Source organism: Mustela lutreola, chromosome 3, assembly GCF_030435805.1.
Source record: "Mustela lutreola isolate mMusLut2 chromosome 3, mMusLut2.pri, whole genome shotgun sequence".
In the NCBI taxonomy this organism is placed as follows: Eukaryota; Metazoa; Chordata; class Mammalia; order Carnivora; family Mustelidae; genus Mustela; species Mustela lutreola.
Window position 1 is genome coordinate 98,727,272 of NC_081292.1, and position 20,016 is coordinate 98,747,287.

The following is a 20,016-nucleotide window of genomic DNA, read 5'->3' on the forward strand; positions in this document are numbered from 1 at the left end:
TTTTGGTCTGTTTATTAGAAGACACTTAAGGGGTTTCTGGGTGGCTCAGCTGGTTGAGTGTCTGCCTTTGGCTTAGGTCATGGTCCCAGAGTCCTGGGATCAAGCCCTGCATTGAGCTTCCTGCTCAGGGATCCTGATTCTCCCTCTCTTCCCCACTTGTGCTTTCTCTGTCTCTCAAACAAATAAATAAAATATTTTTTAAAAGACATTTGATACCAAAATTGTAAAAAAAGAAAAACTTATATAGATATAAAAATAAAATGGAATACAATGAAAGGAAGCCAAAAATAAAGAATATATCTAAAGGTAAATGCAAAAATGAGAAATTAAATAAAAAGACTTGAGTTGATAAAATAAGCTAATTGAAAAGAAAAAAGGTAATTCTAAACTAGAAGACTAAAGATTCATGAGGAAAAAAAAAAAAAAAAACTTGAATTCTATACCCTAGCACTGGAGTTTTGCAATTCTGTGTACTCCATAAAGTTGGTATTCCATGATGTTCCAGCTGGTCATATGGAGAAGGGGTCTGCTGTGCTGATTCTCAGGTGTCTTTGTCTGGGTGGAGTTGTACCAACAGTTGTCAGGGGGTCAGGCTCAGTATAAACTAATTTGGGTTGCTCTATATGGCTTTTGTTCTATGTAGGCTTCTCATGCTGCTTTAAAGGATCAAAATAAAATGAGGGTGCCCTAGTCTCCAGCCCTGAACCCAAATGATCACAGTCCCCACTCTTCAGTGCATCCTCATGAAAATACAGTCAAGCACCTTTGTGTGCACCAAACTCTACAGACTCCTGTTGTTCATATGCACACTGATTCTCCCAGGAGACAGAGGGGTGTCACCATGCACCACTACTTGTTGAGCCCATGCTCCAGGAGTGGTTGCCCAAACATGTGTGCACCCCTGCTGCTCCTCCTGGGGAAAGGATTAAGGTACTGGAGTGGTTTTGCTGCTTGATGGGCCTATACGTGGAGAGCATTCACCAGATCATGCCTGATTCTGATTTATGGCAACACCTAGCTGAGAAGCCACTCCAGGACTCACTTGCTTGGGAACTCTGCTGGCTTAAGTACCCCTATTCTCTCTGTGACCCAAGGGATCCTGAAACCCACTGTCCAACCTAGGATTCTGCCCCTTTTCACCACCTGAACACCTTTCAAGCAGGGATCTCCCTCACAGGAGCAGACTTTTAAAAGTTCCAAATTTGCACTCTGATGCTCTTTCCAAGGACCATCTTCTGGAGACTCCATCACCTGTGTTTTAATCTTCTGATATAGCCCATCAGATTCAACTCTCTGTACCTCCTACCTTGCAAAAGTGGTTGATTTTTTGTTTGTAGAATTGTAGCAATTATTTTATTGGATCTCAGGTTGAATTCATAGGTGTTCAGAATGATTTGATAGATATATAGCTGAATTCAAGGGACTATATGAAACAAGGGTCCCCTACTCTTTTCCCATCCTCTAGAAACTATCAAGAGACACTTAACAATAGAGAACAAACTGAGGCTTGATGGAGAAAAGTAGGTGGGGGATGGGATAGATGGGTGATATGTAAGGAGGGCACTTGTGACAATCACTGGATGTGGTATATAAATGATGAATTCTACTTCTGAAACCAATATTGCACTATATGTTAACTAACTAGAATTTAAATATTTTTTAAAAAGAAAATGAAGACACAATTAATGTCAGAAAGAAAAAAGAAACATCAATATGATTATACAGAAACTGTTAAATAGGAAAAAAATTTATAAAAATTTTATGGTATCTTCTGCTTACATACAAATTTCAGGATTGTTTGTTCCAACACTTTGAAAAATTCTGGTGATATTTTGATCAGAATGACATTGAAGGTAAAGATTTATCTAGGCAGTATACACATTTTACCAATATTTTTTTCTTCCAATCCATGAGCATGGAATGGCCATCCATCTTTTTGTGTCTTCTTCAATTTCTTTCATGAGTGTTCTGTAGCTCCTTGAGTACAGATCCTTTACCTTTTTGGTTAGGTTTATTCCCAGGTGTCTTATGGTTCTTGGTGATACAGTAAATTGAATTTATTTTCTAATTTCCTCTTCTATTTTTCATTGTCAGTGTAAAAGAAAGTAAATGATTTCAGTAAATTGATTCTGTATCATGTCACATTACTGAATTGCTGTATGAGTTCTAGTACTTTGGGAGTGGAGTCTTTTGGGTTTTCCATATACAGTATAATGTCATCTGTAAAGAGAGAGAGTTTGACTTCTTCTTTGTCAATTTGAATATATTTTATTTATTTTTGTTGTCTGATTGTTGCTGCTAGGATTTCTAGTACTATTTTGAACAACAGTGGTGAGAGTGGGCTTGTCGTGTTCCTGATCTCAAAGGGATGATTGTCAACTTTTCCCCATTAAGGATGATATTCACTGTGGGATTTTTGTAGATACATTTTATGAAATTGAGGAATGTTCCCTCTATCGATATACTTTGAATAATTTTAATCAGTAAGAGATGCTGTATCTTGTCAAATGCTTTTTTTCACCAATTGAGAGGACCATGCAGTTCTTCTCTCTTCTCTTACTGATTTGCTCTATCACATTGTTTGATTTGCAAATGTTGAATCACCCTTGCATCCCATGGATAAACTCCACTTGGTCATGGTAGATAGTCTTTTTAATGTACTGTTGGATCATATTATCCAGGATCTTCTTGAGAATCTTAGCATCCATATTCATCAGGGATATTGGTCTGACATTCTCCCTTTTGATGGGGTCTTTGCCTTCTTTAAGGATCAGGGTAATGCTGGCTTCATAAAAAGAGTCTGGAAGTTTTCCATCTGTTTCAATTTTTTGAAACAGCTTCAGGAGAATATGTGTTATTTCTTCTTTGAAAGGTCAGTAGAATTCGGCAAAGAATCCATCAAGTCCTGCGCTATTGTTTTCTGGGAGGTTTTTGATCACTGCTTCAATCTTGTTACTAGATATTGATCTATTCAGGTTAGCAATTTCTTCCTGATTCAGTTTTGGAAGTTTATAGGTTTCCTGGAAAGCATCTATTTCTTTTAGGTTGCTTAACATATTGGCATATAACTGTTGATAATAATTTCTGATGATTGTTTCTATTTCCTTGGTGTTAGCTGTGATCTCTTCCCTATCATTCATAATTTTATTAATTTGGGTCCTCTCTCTTTTATTTTGGATTACTTTGGACAATGGTTTATCAATCTTATTGATTCTTTAAAAAACAACAGCTTCTAGTAACATTGATGTGATCTACGGTATCTCTAGTTTCTATCTCATTGATCTCTGCTCTAGTCTTGATTATTTCCCTTCTTTTGTGTCTGGTTGGCTTAATTGTTGTTGATTCTCTGGCTTTTAAGGGGTAAAGAGAGCTGGTGTATTCTGGATTTTTCAATTTTTTTGAGGGAGGCTTGGATGGCTATATATTTCCCCTGTAGGAACACCTTCACTGTATCCCATAGGTTTTGCAGCGAAGTGTCTCCGCTCTCACTGGTTTCCATGAATTGTTGAAGTTCTTTGATTTCCCGGTTGATCCAAACATTTTTTTTAAATTTCTTTTCAGTGTACCAGAATTCATTTTTTATGCACCACACCCAGTACTCCATGCAATACGTGCCCTTCCCAATACCCACCACCAGGCTCACCCACCTTCCCACCCCCCACCCCTTCATAACCCTCAGATTGTTGTTAAGAGTCGATAGTCTCTCAACTCCCTATTGTCTCCATCTCTCCATGTGCTCCATGTTATTTCTTATCCTCCACAAATAAGTGAAACCATATGATAATTGCCTCTCTGCTTGACTTATTTCACAAAACATAATGTCCTCCAGTCCCGTCCATGTTGACACAAAATTTGGGTATTCATCCTTTCTGATGGAGGCATAATACACCATAGTGTACACGGACCACATCTTCCTTATCCATTCATCCATTAAAGGGTATCTTGGTTCTTTCCATGGTTTGGCAACTATGGCCATTGCTGCTATGAACATTGGGGTACAGATGGCCCTTCTTTTCACTACATCTATATCTTTGGGGTAAATACCCAGTAGTGCAAATGCAGGGTCATAGGGAAGCTCTATTTTTAATTTCTTGAGGAATCTCCACACTGTTCTCCAAAGGGGCTACAACAACTTGCATTCCCACCAACAATGTAAGAGGGTTTGCTTTCTTCACACGTTGCTTATTGTCCTGTTAATATTGGCCATTCTAATTGGTGTAAGGTGATATCTCAATGTGGTTTTGATTTGTATCTCCCTGATGGCTAGTGATGATGAACATTTTTTTGTGTGTCTGATAGCCATTTGTATGTCTTCATTGGATAATTGTCTGTCCATATCTTCTGTCCATTTTTTGATATGATTGTCTGTTTTTTGTGTGTTGAGTTTGAGGAGTTCATTATAGATCCTGGATATCAACCTTTTGTCTGTACTGTCATTTGCAAATATCTTCTCCCATTCTGTGGGTTGCCTCTTTGTTTTGTTGACTGTTTCCTTTCCTGTGCAGAATATTTTGATCTTGATAAAGTCCCAAAAGTTCACTTTTGCTTTTGTTTCCTTTGTCTTTGGAGACATATCTTGAAAGAAGTTGCCGTGGCTGATATTGAAGAGATTACAGCCAATGTATTCCTCTAGGATTCTAATATATTCCTGCCTCATGTTGAGGTCTTTTATCCATTTCGAGTTTATCTTTGTGTATGGTGTAAGAAAATGGTCAAGTTTCATTCTGCTACATATAACTGTCCAATTTTCCCAGCACCATTTATTGAAGAGACTGTCTTTTTTCCACTGTATATTTTTTCCTACTTTGTTGAAGAATAGTTGATCATAGAGTTGAGGGTCCATATCTGGGCTCTCTACTCTGTTCCACTGGTCTATGTGTCTGTTTCTATGTCAGTACCATGCTGTCTTGGTGATCACAGCTTTTTAATAAAGATTGAAGTCAGGCAACGTGATGCCACCAGTTTTATTTTTGTTTCTCAACATTTCCTTAGCAATTCAGGGAGGGTCTCTTCTGATACCACACAAATTGGGGGATTGTTTGTTCCAAATCTTTGAAAAATGCTAGTGGAATTTTGATTGGAATGTCATTGAAAATATAGCTTTCTCTAGGCAATATAGACATTTCAACGATGTTTATTCTTCCCATCTATGAGCATGGAATGTTCTTCCATCTTTTTGTGTCTTCTTCAATTTCTTTCATGAGTGTTCTGTAGTTCTTTGAGTACAGATACTTTACCTCTTTGATTAGGCTTATTCCAAGATATCTTATGGTTCTTGGTGCTATAGTAAATGTAATTGATTCTTTAATTTCCTTTTCTGTATTTTCAATATTAGTGTATAAGAAAGCAACAGATTTCTGTACATTGACTTTGTATCCTGCAATGTTCCTGAATTGCTGTATGAGTTCCAGTAGTTTAGGGTGGAGTCTTTTTTGTTTTCCATATTAAGTATCATGTCATCTGTTAAGAGAGTTTGCCTTCTTCATTGCCAATTTGAATATCTTTTATTTCTCTTTGTTGTCTCATTGCCATTGCTGGGACTTCTAATACCATGTTGAACAAGAGTGGTCAGAGAGGGCTTTCTTGTGTTTCTGATCTCAACAGAAAGGCTAAGAGCTTTTTCCCACTGAGGATGATATTTGCTGTGTTTTTTTCATATATAGATTTGATGAAGTTGAGAAATGTTCCCTCTCTCCCTATACTTTGAAGTGTTTTAATCAGGAACATATGCTAGATTTTGCCAAATGCTTTTTCTGCATCAATTGAGAGGACCATGTGGTTCTTCTCTCTTCTCTTATTGATTTGTTCTATCACATTGATTGGATCCTATTTTCTAGGATCTTGTTGAGAATCTTAGCATCCATATTCATCAGAGATATTTGACTTAAATTCTCCTTTTTGGTGGGGTCTTTGCCTTGTTTGGGGATCAGGTAATGCTGGCTTCATAAAAAGATTCTGGAAGTTTTCCTTCTGCTTCAATTTTTTCAAAGTGCTTTAGGAGAATATATGTTATTTCTTCTTTGAAAGGTTGGTAGGATTCCAGAGGGAATCCATCAGGTTCTGGGATCTTGTTTTCTGGGAGGTTTTTCAATTAGCAATAATCGCGCCTCGGATAAACCTCATTGGCTACGATACTGCCACTGCGCAAAGCTTCTGGGAGGTTTTTGATCACTGCTTCAATCTAGTTAGTAGATATCGGTCGACTCAGGTTGTCAATTTCTTCCTGTTTCATTTTGAAGTCTATAGGTTTCCAGGAATGCATCCATTTCATCTAGGTTGCTTAACTTACTGGCATATAACTGTTGATATTAATTTCTGGTGATTGTTTCTATTTCTTTGGTGTTCATTGTGATCTCTCCCTTTTCATTCAGAATTTTATTAATTTGGGCCTTATCTCTTTCTTTTGTATTAGGTTGGCCAATGGTTAATCGATCTTACTGATTCTCTCAAAATTCCAGCTTCAATTTCATTGATGCGTTCTGCTGTATCTCTAATTTCTATCTCATTGGCTCTGCTCTAATATTGATTATTTTCCTTCTTGTGTGTGGAGTTGACTTAATTTGTTGTTGATTCTCTAGTTCTTTAAGGTGTAGAGACAGCTGGTGTGTTCTGGGTTTTTCAATTTTTTTTTGAGGGAGGCTTGGATGGCTATGTATTTCCCCCTTAGGACCACCTTTGCTGTACCCCATAGGTTTTGGATGGAAGTGTCTTCATTTTCATTGATTTCCATGAATTTTAAGTTCTTCTTTTGATTTCCTGGTTGTTCCAAACATTCTTAAGCAAGGTGGTCTTTAGCTTCCAGGTGTTTGAGTTCCTTTGGAATTTTTCCTTGTGATTGAGCTCCTGTTTCAAAGCACTGTGATCTGAGAATATGCAGGGAATAATCTCAATCTTTTGGTATTGGTTGAGCCCTGATTTGTGACCCAGAATGTGGTCTATTCTGGAGAAGGTTTCCATGTACACTTGAGAAGAATGAGGATTCTGTTGTTTTAGGGTGGAATGTTCTGTATGTATCTATGAGGTCCATCTGGTCCAATGTGTCATTCAATGCTCTTGTTTCTTTATTGATTTTATGCTTGGATGATCTGTCTATTACTGAGAGTGGTGTGTTGAAATCTCCTACTATTAATGTATTCATATCAATATGACAATTTTGATTAACAGTTTTCTTATGTAATTGGCTTATCCCATATTGGGGGCATAAATATTTAAAATTGTTAGATCATCTTGGTGGATAGCTCCTTTAAGAATTATGTAGTGTCCTTCTGTATCTTTGGCTACAGTCTTTAGTTTAAAATCTAATTTTTCTGATATTGATTCTGATTCTGAGAATCACTACCCCAGCCTTCTTTTGAGGCCCATTGGCATGAAGGATGCTTCTCCATCCCTTCACTTTCAGTCTAGATGTATCCTTAGGTTCAAAATGGGTCTCTTGTAGACAAAATATGAATGGGTCTTATTGTTTTATCCAATCTGCAACCCTCTGTCATTTTATAGCCACATTTAGGCCTTTCACATTGAGAGTGATTACTGAGAGATATATTTTAATTGACCTCGTGTTACCTTTAAAGTCTTTGTTTCTATAGATTATCTCCATATATTTTCTGTTCAATGATATTCCTAGGACTTTTCCTCTTTTATAAAACCCCACTCAATATTTCCTGCAATGTCAGCTTGGTGGTTGCCTAATATTTTAAACCTTGCTGGTCTTGGAAGATCTTTATCTTTCCATCCATTTTGAATGTCTTTCTTGCTGGATAAAGTATTCTTGGCTGCATGTTCTTCTCATTTAATTCCCTGAATATGTCTTGCCAGCCCTTTCTGGCTTGCCAGGTTTCTATGGACAGGTCTGATGTTATTCTTATGGGCTTTCCTGCGTACGTAAGGAAATTTTTTGCCTGAGCTGCTTTCAAGAGCGCCTGTATAAAATTATGATTGATCATTTTCACTAAGAGGTGCCTCGAGGTCTTTCTCAATTCTATGATTTTTGGGAGAAACCTTTCTGCCTCTAGTACATGAATACTGGTTCCATTCGTCAGAATGGGAAAATTTTTGTGGAGAATTTGTTCAATTATATCTTCTAGTCTTCCTTCTTTCTCCTCCCCCTCAAGGATTCCAATAATTATGACATTGGAACATTTCATGGCATCATTTATTTCCCTAATTTTGTTTTCATGGCTTCTAAGCTGTTTGTTCCAAGCTTCCTCCTGATCCTTTTTCTCTGTTTGTCCTCTAGATCACTAATTCTATTTTTTGCCTTAGTTACCCCAGCTTTTAGAGAATTTAGATTAGATGGAACTCATTGAGAACATTGTGAACATCATCCCTGGTGGCTTTTACTTTGCCCTAATCAATTCTATTTTGTCATCAATGGCTTTCTCCAAACTAGCTATTGCCTGGATAATTGCTAGCCTGAACCTCCTTTCCAACACACTGTCTATGTCTATATCCAATAGCTCTGATGTAGAAGGCCCTGTCTCTGAATTTTTCTTCTGTTGGGCATTCCTCCTCCTGGTCATTTTGGTGAGAAGTAGTTGAATGCATCGACTGCAGTGCAGGAAAGGTGCACCCTGGAATTCTTCTGAGCCATCAAGTGTCCCCACCTAAAAGAAAGAAAAAAAAGAGAGAGCTAAAGACAGAAAGATAAAATAGAAGAGAAGGCCCAGCCCAAATGTGCCCCAAGGTAAGATTTATGAAGTCTACAAACAAATACAGACAAACAAAAAGACCAACAAAAATAGATGACAAGAGAAAATAAATAAATAAAAACAAAACAAAAAAGGACCTTGTCAAAAAGAACCCCAAGTATAAGATTTATATACTACCAGGACAAAAACAAATACACAGATACACTGACAGAAGAAAATGATGGGAGAGTGGTTATAAATTCTCAGCGTGGGTACAGATATTATTTTGAATCTTCCTGGATGTATCTTGATATCTTTGTTAAAGGACTCAACTTTCCTAAGATAAAGGGGGATTAAAAACTGGTTTACCTATAGGGATAGCATTGATTGGGGAAAGGGGATTACCTCGAAATTTATCTCTATATGGATTTAAAAAGAAAGAAAAATAATAATGTAAAATAAAATAAATTCAAAAATAACAAAGCAAAAGAAAAACATAGATATATGTATCAAAAAGTTCAGGTTATTCATCCTTTCTGATGGAGGCATAATACTCCATGGTGCATATGGACCACATCTTCCTTATCCATTCATCCGTTGAAGGGCATCTTGGTTCTTTCCACAGTTTGACGAATACCCAACTTTTGTAGCAACATGGACGGGACTGGAAGAGATTATGCTGAGTGAAATAAGTCAAGCAGAGAGAGTCAATTATCATATGGTTTCACTTATTTGTGGAGCATAACAAATAGCATGAAGGACATGGGGAGTTAAAGAGGAGAAGGGAGTTCAGGGAAATTGGAGGGGGAGGTGAACCATGAGAGACTATGGGCTCTGAAAAGCAACCTGAGTGTTTTGAAGGGGTGGGGAGTGGGAGGTTGGGGTACCAGGTGGTGGGTATAATAGAGGGCACGGATTGCATGGAGCACTGGGTGTGGTGCAAAAATAATGAATACTGTTATGCTGAAAATAAATAAATTTTTTAAAAAGTTCAGGTTAAAAGTTTATTATGGAGTTTGATGTACTGGACATCTCATTGTGATGGTAAATAGGTTAAAAAGTTATATATAAAAAAATAAAAAGAACCAGAATAGTGGGAACAAATTAAAAATATAAGTTGTATCTATGAAGTAGTGGAGGTTGCCCTTTTTTTTTTTTTTTTTTTTGCCTTTCTGGGGAGGGGCCTGCCCTGTGGGTTTTCCCCATCAATGGGGTGGGCTCTGAGGAAACAGGTTTTTCATGCTTTTATTATCTGGAGGGTTTGTTTGTTTGTTTGTTTGTTTTTTCTCCCCTTGGAGGCTTTTGATGGTTTTTGGAGGTTTAGAGGAAAGCAAACTTCTCCCAGACATTCCTCTCAGAGAGAACCTCGGTCTGTCCCCTCTGGGTGCTCCAGAGCACATAAATTCCCCCTCTGCTGCTGGCAGAGCACTTTCCTGGTCACGGTCTCTGGGGTCACAGGAACTCTTGCTTGTACCCAAAACCACAAGAAATACTAGCCACGGCTGTCTAGACAGCTCCAGACTGCCAGAGAGGTCCCAAGCAGTGATAGCCCACTGAAATTTTCACACTGGCCCAGACTGGGAGTGCTCAGACTCTCTGGGTCTGAGAGAGCTCCAGCTGGTGCCTGCACACACCTCTCTCAGGGGAGGGTGTAGGGCGCGATTCAGACTCTGGTCGAGCAGCATGCACACACACGTGCAGAGTGCAAAAGTCTGTGGTTCTGCTGGCTGGCGAGGCTCCCTTGCCCTCATGGGCACCGCCACCTAGACGCTCTCATGTGTGCTGGTGGCTCAGGGACCAAGACCTGGCCGCTTTGCTGCACTTTCTCTGGCTCAGTGCCAATGGTGGCTGTCCTGGTCTGCAGACTTAAGCTCCTGTCCCTAACTGCCAGATTCCCACATTTTCCCCCTATAATCTTTTGCTATTTTTGAGTGCTTTCCACCAGACTCCAAGTAAATGCTGGTCCCCAATCACAGGGCACTCTCATATTGAGGTATTACTTTCCAATGGGTAGCTTCTGGTGGCTCCCTCTTCCTTTTATCTTCCAATACCAGTCCAATATCCCACTCCACTTTACCTGCCCACTGGGGTCTTCTTCCCCCATATAGATCCAGAAGTGTATAATTCTAATCTCAGGCTGATTTCATGAGTGGTAAGAGTTCTTTGGTAGGTCATCAGCTCACTTGAGGAGATAGGTTAAAGTGCGCCTCCTCCTACTGTTCCACCATCTTGACTGGCCTCTGATCCAAACATTCTTAAGCAGGGTGGTCTTTAGCTTCCAAGTGTTTGAACTCCTTCTAAACTTTTTCTTGTGGTTGAGTTCCAGTTTCAAAGCATTGTGGTCTGAGAATATACAGGAAATAATCTCAATCTTTTCATATTTGTTGAGTACTGATTTGTGACCCAGTATCTGATCTATTTTGGAGAAAGTTAATGTGCACTTGAGAAGAATGAGCATTCTGTTGTTTTGGGGTGGAATGTTCTGTATGTACCTGTGAGATCCATCTAATCCAATGTATCATTCAATGCTCTTTTTTATTTATTGATTTTCTTCTTGGATGATCTGTCTATTACTGAGAGTGGTATATTAAGATACCCTACTATTAATGTATTCATATCAATATGACTCTTTATCTTGATTAACAGTTGTATTATGTAGTTGCTAAGGAAATGTTGAAAAAGAAAAACAAAACTGGGGTATCACTTTGCCTGATTTTAAGCTTTACTACAAAACTGTGATCACCAAGATAACATGGTACTGGCACAAAAACAGACACATACACCAGTGGAACATAGTAGAGAGCCCAGATATGGACCTTCAACTTTATGGTCAAATAATCTTTGACAACGCAGGAAAAAATATACAGTGAAAAAAAAGACAGTCTCTTCAAATAAATGGTACTGGGAAAATTGGACAGCTATGAGTAGAAGAATGAAACTCGACCATTCTCTTACACCATACACAAAGATAAACTTGAAATGGATAAAAGACCTCAATGTGAGTCAGGAATCTATCAAAATCCTAGAGGAGAGCATAGGCAGTAAGCTCTTCAAAATCAGCCACAGCAACTTCTTTCAAGACATGTTTCCAAAGGCAAAGGAAACAAAAATGAAAATGAACTTTTGGGACTTCATCAAGATCAAAAGCTTCTACACAGCAAAGGAAACAGTCAAAAAAAACAAAGAAACAACCCATGGAATGGGAGAAGATATTCGCAAATGACAGTACAGACAAAGGGCTGATATCTGAGATCTATAAAGAACTCCTCAAACTCAACACTCAAAAAAACAGATAATTATGTCAAAAAATAGGAAGAGGACATGAACAGACACTTCTCCAAAGGAGACATACAAAGGGCTAAAAACACATGAAAAAGTGTTCATTATCATTAACAATCAGGGAGATTCAAATCAAGAACACATTGTGATACCATCTTACACTAGTTAGAATGGCCCAAATTAACAAGACAGTAAACAACATGTGTTGGGAGCATGTGGAGAAAGAGGAACCCTCTTACACTGTAGGTGAGATTGCATGTTGGTGCAGCCACTTTGGAGAACAGTGTGGAGATTCCTTAAGAAATTAAAAATAGAAAAAAAAAGAAATTAAAAATAGAGCTTCCCTATGACCCTGCCATAGTCCTATTGGGTATTTTCCCCAAAGGTACAGATGTAGTGAAAAGAAGTATCCCAATGTATCCCAATGTTCATAGCAGCAATGGCCACAGTTGCCAAACTGTGGAAAGAACCAAGGTGCCCTTCAACAAACAAATGGATTGTCATGCCCCCATCAGAAAGGATGAATACCCATATTTTATATCAACATGGATGGGACTGGAAGAGATTATGTTGAGTGAAATAAGTCAGGCACAAGGAGTCAAGAATCATATGGTTTCACTTACTTGTTTAGCCTAAGGAATAACTAGAGGACATTGGGAGATGAAGAGGAGAAGTGAAATTGTGGATATTGGAGGGGGAGACAAACCATGAGAGACTATGGACTCATGAGAAAAAAACTGAGGGTTTTGAGGGGAGGGGGCTTTGGGTGAGCCTGCTGGTGGGCGTTATGGAGGGCACGTATTACATGGAGCACTGGGTGTGGTCCATAAACAATGAATTTTGGAACACTTAAAAGAAATAAAATAAAATGTGGGGGAAAAAAATAAAAAAAATTATGGTAATACACATGGAATTTTAAACTAAATGAGCAAATTTCTTGAAAACCACAACTTGCCAAAACTTACACTGAAAGGAAATCTAAAGAGTTAGATAACCTTTTAAAAAATTTGATTCTTTGGAGGCATCTGGGTGGCTTAGTCATTTAAGCTCTTGATTTTGGCTCAGGTCATGGTCTCAGGGTTGAGAGATTGAGCTTTACTTTAACTCTAGGTTCAGCATTGAGTCTGCTTGTCCCTCTTCCTTTGATCCTATCCCTTTCTCCTCCCCCTGATCTCTCTATCAAATAAATAGGATCTTCTAATTTTTTTAATTTTTAATTTTTTTATAAACAGATAATGTATTTTTAGCCCCAGGGGTACAGGTCTGTGAATCGCCAGGTTTACACACTTCACAGCACTCACCATAGCACATACTCTCCCCAATGTCCAGAACCACACTATCCTTTCCCAAACCCCCTCCCCCCAGCAACCCTCAGTTTGTTTTGTGAGATTAAGAGTCAATTATGGTTTGTCTCCCTCCCAATCCCATCTTTTTTCATTTATTTTTTTCCTACTCCCCAAACACCCCACATTGCTTCTCCACTTCCTCGTATCAGGGAGATCATATGATAATTGTCTTTCTCCGTTTGACTTATTTCGCTAAGCATGATACCCTCTGGTTCCATCCACGTCATTGCAAAAGGCAAGATTTCATTTCTTTTGATGGCTGCTACATATATATATATATATATATATATATATATATATATATATATTTACATCTTCTTTATCCATTCATCTGTTGATGGACATCTAGGTTCTTTCTAGGTTCTTTCCATAGTTTGGCTATTGTGGACATTGCTGCTATAAACATTCGGCTGCACTTGAGAAGCATGAGCTTTGGCTTCAGATCACTACGTTTGTATCTTTAGGGTAAATACCCAGTAGTGCAATTGCTGGGTCATAGGGTAACTCTATTTTCAACTTTTTGAGGAATCACCCTGCGGTTTTCCAGAATGGTTGCACCAGCTTGCATTCCCAACAACAGTGTAGGAGGATTCCCCTTTCTCTTCATCCTTGCCAACATCTGTCATTTCCTGACTTGTTAACTTTAGCCATTCTGACTGGTGTGAGGTGTATCTGATTGTGGTTTAGATTTGTATTTCCGTGATGCTGAGAGATGTGGAGCACTTTTTCATGTGTCTGTTGGCCATCTGGATGTCTTTTTTACAGAAACGCCTGTCCATGTCCTCTGCCCATTTCTTGATTGAATTATTTGTTCTGTGGGTGTTGAGTTTGCTAAGTTCTTTATAGATTTTGAATACTAGTCCTTTATCTAATATGTCATTTGCAAATATCTTCTCCCATTTTATCAGTTGTCTTTTGGTTTTGTTAACTGTTTCCTTTGCTGTGCAAAAGCTTTTGATCTTGATGAAGTCTCAATAGTTCATTTTTGCCCTTGTTTCCCTTGCCTTTGGAAATGTTCCTAGGAAGAAGTTGCTGCCACTGAAGTCGAAGAGGCTGCTGCCTGGGTTCTCCTCAAGGATTTTGATGGATTTCTTTCTCACATTGAGGTCCTTCATTCATTTTCAGTCTATTTTCTTGTGTGATGTAAAGAAATGGTCCAATTTCATTTTTCTGCATGTGGCTATCCAATTTTCCCAATGCCATTTGTTGAAGAGGCTCTCTTTTTTCCATTGGACATTCTTTCCTGCTTAGTTGAAGATTAGTTGAACACAGAGTTGAGGTTCTATTTCTATGCTCTCTATTCTGTTCCCTTGATCTATGTGTCTGTTTTTGTGCCAGAACCATACTGTCTTGATAATGACAGCTTTGTAATAGAGCTTGAAGTCCAGAATTGTGATGCCACCAACTTTGGCTTTCTTTTTCAATATTCTTTGGCTATTGGAGCTCTTTTCTGGTTCCATCTAAATTTTAGGATTATTTGTTCTATTTCTATGAAAAAAGAATGGATGGGATTTTTATAGGGATTGCATTAAATGTGTAGATTACTTTAGGCATCTTTAGACATTTTCACAATATTTGTTCTTCCAATCCAGGAGCATGGAATATTTTCCCATTTCTTTGTGTCTTCCTCAATTTCTTTCATGAGTACTTTATAGTTTTCTGAGTACAGGTTCTTTGCCTCTTTGGTTAGATTTATTCCTAGGTATCTTACGGTTTGGGGTGAAATTGTAAATGGGATTGACTCCTTAATTTCTCTTTCTTCTGTCTTGTTGCTGTTGTAAAGAAATGCAACTGATTTCTGTGAATTGATTTTATATCCTGACACTTTACTGAATTCCTTTACAAGTTCTATCAGTTTTGGAGTGGAATCTTCTGGGTTTTCGACATATAGTATCAAATCATCTGGAAAGAGTGATAGTTTGACTTCATCCATGCCGATTTGGATACTTTTAATTTCTTTTTTGTTGTCTGATTGCTGGGGATAGGACTTCTAGAACTATGTTGAATAACAGTGGTGATAATGGACATCCCTGACATGGTCCTGACCTTAACAGAAAAGCTCTCAGTTTTTCTCCATTGAGAATGATATTTTCAGTGGGTTTCTCATAGATGGCTTTGATAATATTGAGGTATGTGCCCTCTATCCCTACACTTTGAAGAGTTTTGATCAGGCATGTATGGTGTGCTTTGTCAAATGCTTTTTCAGCATCTATTGAGAGTATCATATGGTTCTGGCTCTTTCTTTTATTAATGTATTGTATCACATTGATTGATTTGCAGATGTTGAACCAACCTTGCAGCCCTGGAATAAATCCCATTTAGTGGTGGTGAATAATTTTTTTAATGTACTGTTGGATCCCATTGGCTATTATTTTGGTGAGAATTTTTGCATCTGTGTTCATCGAGGATATTGGTCTGTAATTCTCTTTTTTGATGGGATCCTTGTCTGGTTTTGGGATAAAGGTGATGCTGGCCTCATAGAAAGAGTTTGGAAGTTTTCCTTCCATTTCTATTTTTTGGAACAGTTTCAGGAGAATAAGAATTAATTCTTCTTTAAATGTTTGGTATAATTCCCTTGGAAGCTGTCCGGCCCTGGGCTTTTGTTTGTTTGGAGATTTTTGATGACTGTTTCAATCTCCTTACTGGTTATGGGTCTGTTCAGGTTTTCTATTTCTTCCTGGTTCAGTTATGGTAGTTTATATATCTCTAGGAATACATCCATTTCTTCCAGATCAAATTTGTTGGCATAGAGTAGCTCATAGTATGTTCTTATAATTGTCTTTATTTCTTTGGTGTTGGCTGTGATCTCTCCTCTTTCATTCATGGTTTTATTTATTTGGGTCCTTTCTCTTTTCTTTTTGATAAGTTTGGCCATGGGTTTATCAATCTTATTAATTCTTTCAAAAAAACAGTTGATTTGTTCTTTTTATTTTTTTTTTGTTTGTTTCTATTTTATTGAATTCCACTCTGATCTTTATGATTTCTCTTCTCCTGCTGGGTTTAGGCTTTCATTGTTGTTCTTTCTCCATCTACTTTAGGTTTAGGGTTAGGTTGTGTATTTGAGACCTTTCTTGTTTCTTGAGAAAGGCTTGTATCACTATATACTTTCCTCTCAGGACTGCTTTTGCTGTGTCCCACAGATTTTGAACCATTGAGTTTTCATTATATTTGTTTCCATGAATTTTTTCAATTCTTTAATTTCCTGGTTGACCCATTCATTCTTTAGAAGGATCTGTTTAGTCTCCATGTATTTGGGTTCTTTCCAACTTTCCCCTTGTGATTGAGTTATAGCTTCAAAACATTGTGGTCTGAAAATATGCATGGAATGATCCCAATCTTTGATACCGGTTGAGACCTGATTTAGGACCCAGGATGTAATCTATTCTAGAGAATGTTCCATGTGCACTAGAGACAAACGTGTATTCTGTTGCATTGGGATGGAATGTTCTGAATATATTTGTGATGCCCACCTTGTCCAGTGTGTCATATAAGACCTTTATTTCCTTGTTGATCTCTTTCTTGGATGATCTGTCCATTTCATTGGGGGGAGTGTTAAAGTCCCCTACTGTTCTTGTATTATTGTCGATATGTTTCTTTGATTTTGTTATTAATTGGTTTATATAGTTGGTTGCTCCTGTATTAGGGGCATAGATATTTAAAATTGTTAGATCTTCTTGTTGGATAGAGTTTTTGATTATTATACAGTGTCCTTCCTCATCTCTTATTATAGTCTTTGGCTTAAAATCTATTTGATCTGATATAAAGATTCCCACGCCAGCTTTCTTTTGATGTCCATTAGCGCTGGTAAATTGTTTTCCACCCCCTCACTTTAAAGCTGCAGGTGTCTTTGGGTCTAAAATGAGTTTCTTGTAGGCAGCATATTAATGTTTTTTTTTTTTTATCCATTCTGTTATTCTGTGTCTTTTTATTGGGGCATTTAGCCCATCTGCAATCAGGGTAACTATTGAGAGATATAAATTTAGTGCTATTGTATTTCCTGTAAGGTGACTGTTACTGTATATTGTCTCTGTTCCTTTCTGATTTACTACTTTTTATGCTCTCTCTTTGCTTAGAGGACCCCTTTCAATATTTCCTGTAGAGCTGGTTTGGTGTTTGCAAATTCTTTCAGTTTTTGTTTGTCCTGGAAGCTTTTTACCTTTTCTTCTATTTTCAATGATAGCCTAGCTGGATATAGTATTCTTGGCTGCATGTTTTTCTCGTTTAGTGCTCTGAATATATCATGCCAGCTCGTTCTGGCCTGCCAGGCCTCTGTGGATAAGCCTGCTGCCAATCTAATTATTTTTACCATTGTATGTTACAGACTTCTTTTCCCGGGCTGCTTTCAGTATCTCTTTGTCACTAAGACTTGTGGATTTTACCATTAGGTGACAGGGTGTGGCCCTATCCTTATTGATTTTGAGGGGGGTTCTCTGCTCCTCCTGGATTTTGATGCTTGTTCCCTTTGCCATATTGGGGAAATTCTCTCCAATAATTCTCTCCAATATACCTTCTGCTCCCCTCTCTCTTTCTCCTTCTTCTGTAAGCCCAATTATTCTAATGGTGTTTCATCTTACAGTGTCACTTATCTCTCAAATTCTCCCCTCGTGGTCCAGTATTTGCTTGTCTGTCTTTTGCTCAGCTTCTTTATTCTCTGTCATTTGGTCTTCTATATCACTAATGCTCTTTTCTGCCTCATTTATCCTAGCAGTAAGAGCCTCCATTTTTTGTCACATCTCATTAATAGCTTTTTTTTTTTCAACTTGGTTAGCTTTTAGTTTTTTTATTTCTCCAGAAAGGGCTTTTATCTCTCCAGACATCATTTCTCTAATATCTCCTATGCCTTTTTTGAACCTGGCTAGAACCTTGAGAACCGTCATTCTGAGCTCTAGATCTGACATATTACCAATGTCTGTATTGATTAAGTCCTTAGCCTTCAGTACTGCCTCTTTTTTTTTTTTTTTTTTTTTTTGTGATGAGTTTTTCGGCCTTGTCGTTTTTTCCAGATAAGAATATATGAAGGAGCAAATAAAATACTAAAAGGGTGGTAAAGACCCCATGAAAATGTGCTTTTACCAAATCAGAAGAGACCCCAAGGAATAAAGGGGATAAAAAGAAATAAAACAAATAAAGAAAAAATATAAAAAGGAAAAAAATATATATATAGAGAGAGAGAGACTGGTGATAGAACAGGGTCACACACTTTATTTTGGGAGTATTTTGGTCTCTTAGAAGAAACTTCCTCCCAAAATTTTAAAGAATGAAAAACATATATAAGGGTAAACACAGTGAAGGGATGGAATATGCCTATAAATATGCAATATTTTTTAATTTCTAAAAAAGAAGTTGATAAAGTAAGTTGGTTGGGAGAATAACAAAAATGAAAGTGGGGAGAATTTGCTTGGGCTGGAGACTAGAACAAGCCCAGAGCTAGATTTAGGGTATATTTTGATCTATTAGAAGAAGTTGTACCCTCATTTTTTTAGAAGAAAAAACCCTGTGTGTATAAAAAAAAATAATAAAGTTAGATACAATGAAGAATAAAATATGACTATAATAATAAAGGTTCAAAATAGATTTTTTTTAATGAAAGGTATTACTAAGATAAACTAGTTAAAAATGTTAAAAGAGAAAAGGGTAAAAGTTAAAAAAATTAGCAGAAGAAAAAAAATACAATTAAAAGAAAAATTAATTAACTGAAAGACTAAAGAATCTCCTCCTCTGGAATTCCACTGTTCTCCTTGTAAGTGAACTTGGTCATGGCTGGATTTCTTGTTGATCTTCTGGGCGAGGGGCCTGTTGTAATGATTTTCAAGTGTCTATGTCGGAGGCTGAATTGCACTGCCCTAACCAGGGCCCAGGTTAAGTAATGCACTCAGGTTTGCCTTTGGGAGCTTTTGTTCCCTCAACGCTTTCTGTGGAGTTCAGGAGGATGAGAATAAAAATGGCAGCCTCCCAATATCTGGCCTGATGGAGATGAGAGCTCAGGACTCCACTCCTCAGTGTGCCCTCAGAGAAAAGCGCTCAATTACTCTCATCTCCCTGGCCTCTGGCTGTGCTCCGAGCTCACCCAGCCTGTGACTTGTTTAAGGTAACCCCGAGTTGAGAGCTCACTCCTCGGCTCTGTCTCTGTAGCTGGCTTCCCTGCTCTAATACCTGTGAACTCTGTGACACTCAGAGACCCCTGATTCCTCTGTGACCCCACGGGACCTGGGGCCATGCTGACCCCGCATAAGCTTCACCCTGGTTTAGCCTCTGGTGTGATATCCCTTAGAGAAGCAGACTTTTAGATGTCCTGATTTTGTGCTCCTTTGTTCTGCTGCTTGCCAGGAGCTGGTCCCTCCTACTGTGGTCTATCTTCTTGTCACTTTGGATTCACTTCTCCTCCAGTCCTACCTTTCAGAAAGTGGTTGATTTTCTGTTTCTAGGATTGCTCTTTACAATGGTTTGATATGCTATCTAGCTGATCTCCTGCTACCTGATGTCATCTCAGCCTGCTACTTCTCTTCCATCTTGACTCCTCCAAAGATCTTCTGAAGGTTTTTAAAACTTTGAATCAGTAATGAAAATTCTTCCCACAAAGACATATTCAGGGCTAAATAGTGGAAAAGAAAGGAACATTCCCCAACTCACTTTAACCTTGCTACCAGAAGTTGGCAAGGGCATTACAGGAAAGGAAAATCTCACACTGGGAATCTCACTCAGGAATATGGATGCAAAAGTCATATTAAGTCCAGTGGTGTTTTTTTTTTTTTTTAAAGGAACCA

At 38.0% G+C, this 20,016-nt stretch overlaps 1 non-coding gene across 1 annotated transcript; it reads right to left on the reverse strand.

Moving 5' to 3' along the window:
* Positions 1-6,015: 6,015 nt before the first annotated feature.
* On the reverse strand, positions 6,016-6,152 carry LOC131828255 (U4 spliceosomal RNA). Its single transcript, XR_009352306.1, has one exon. It is a non-coding gene; the product is annotated as a U4 spliceosomal RNA (small nuclear RNA).
* Between the last annotated feature and the right edge of the window lie 13,864 nt (positions 6,153-20,016).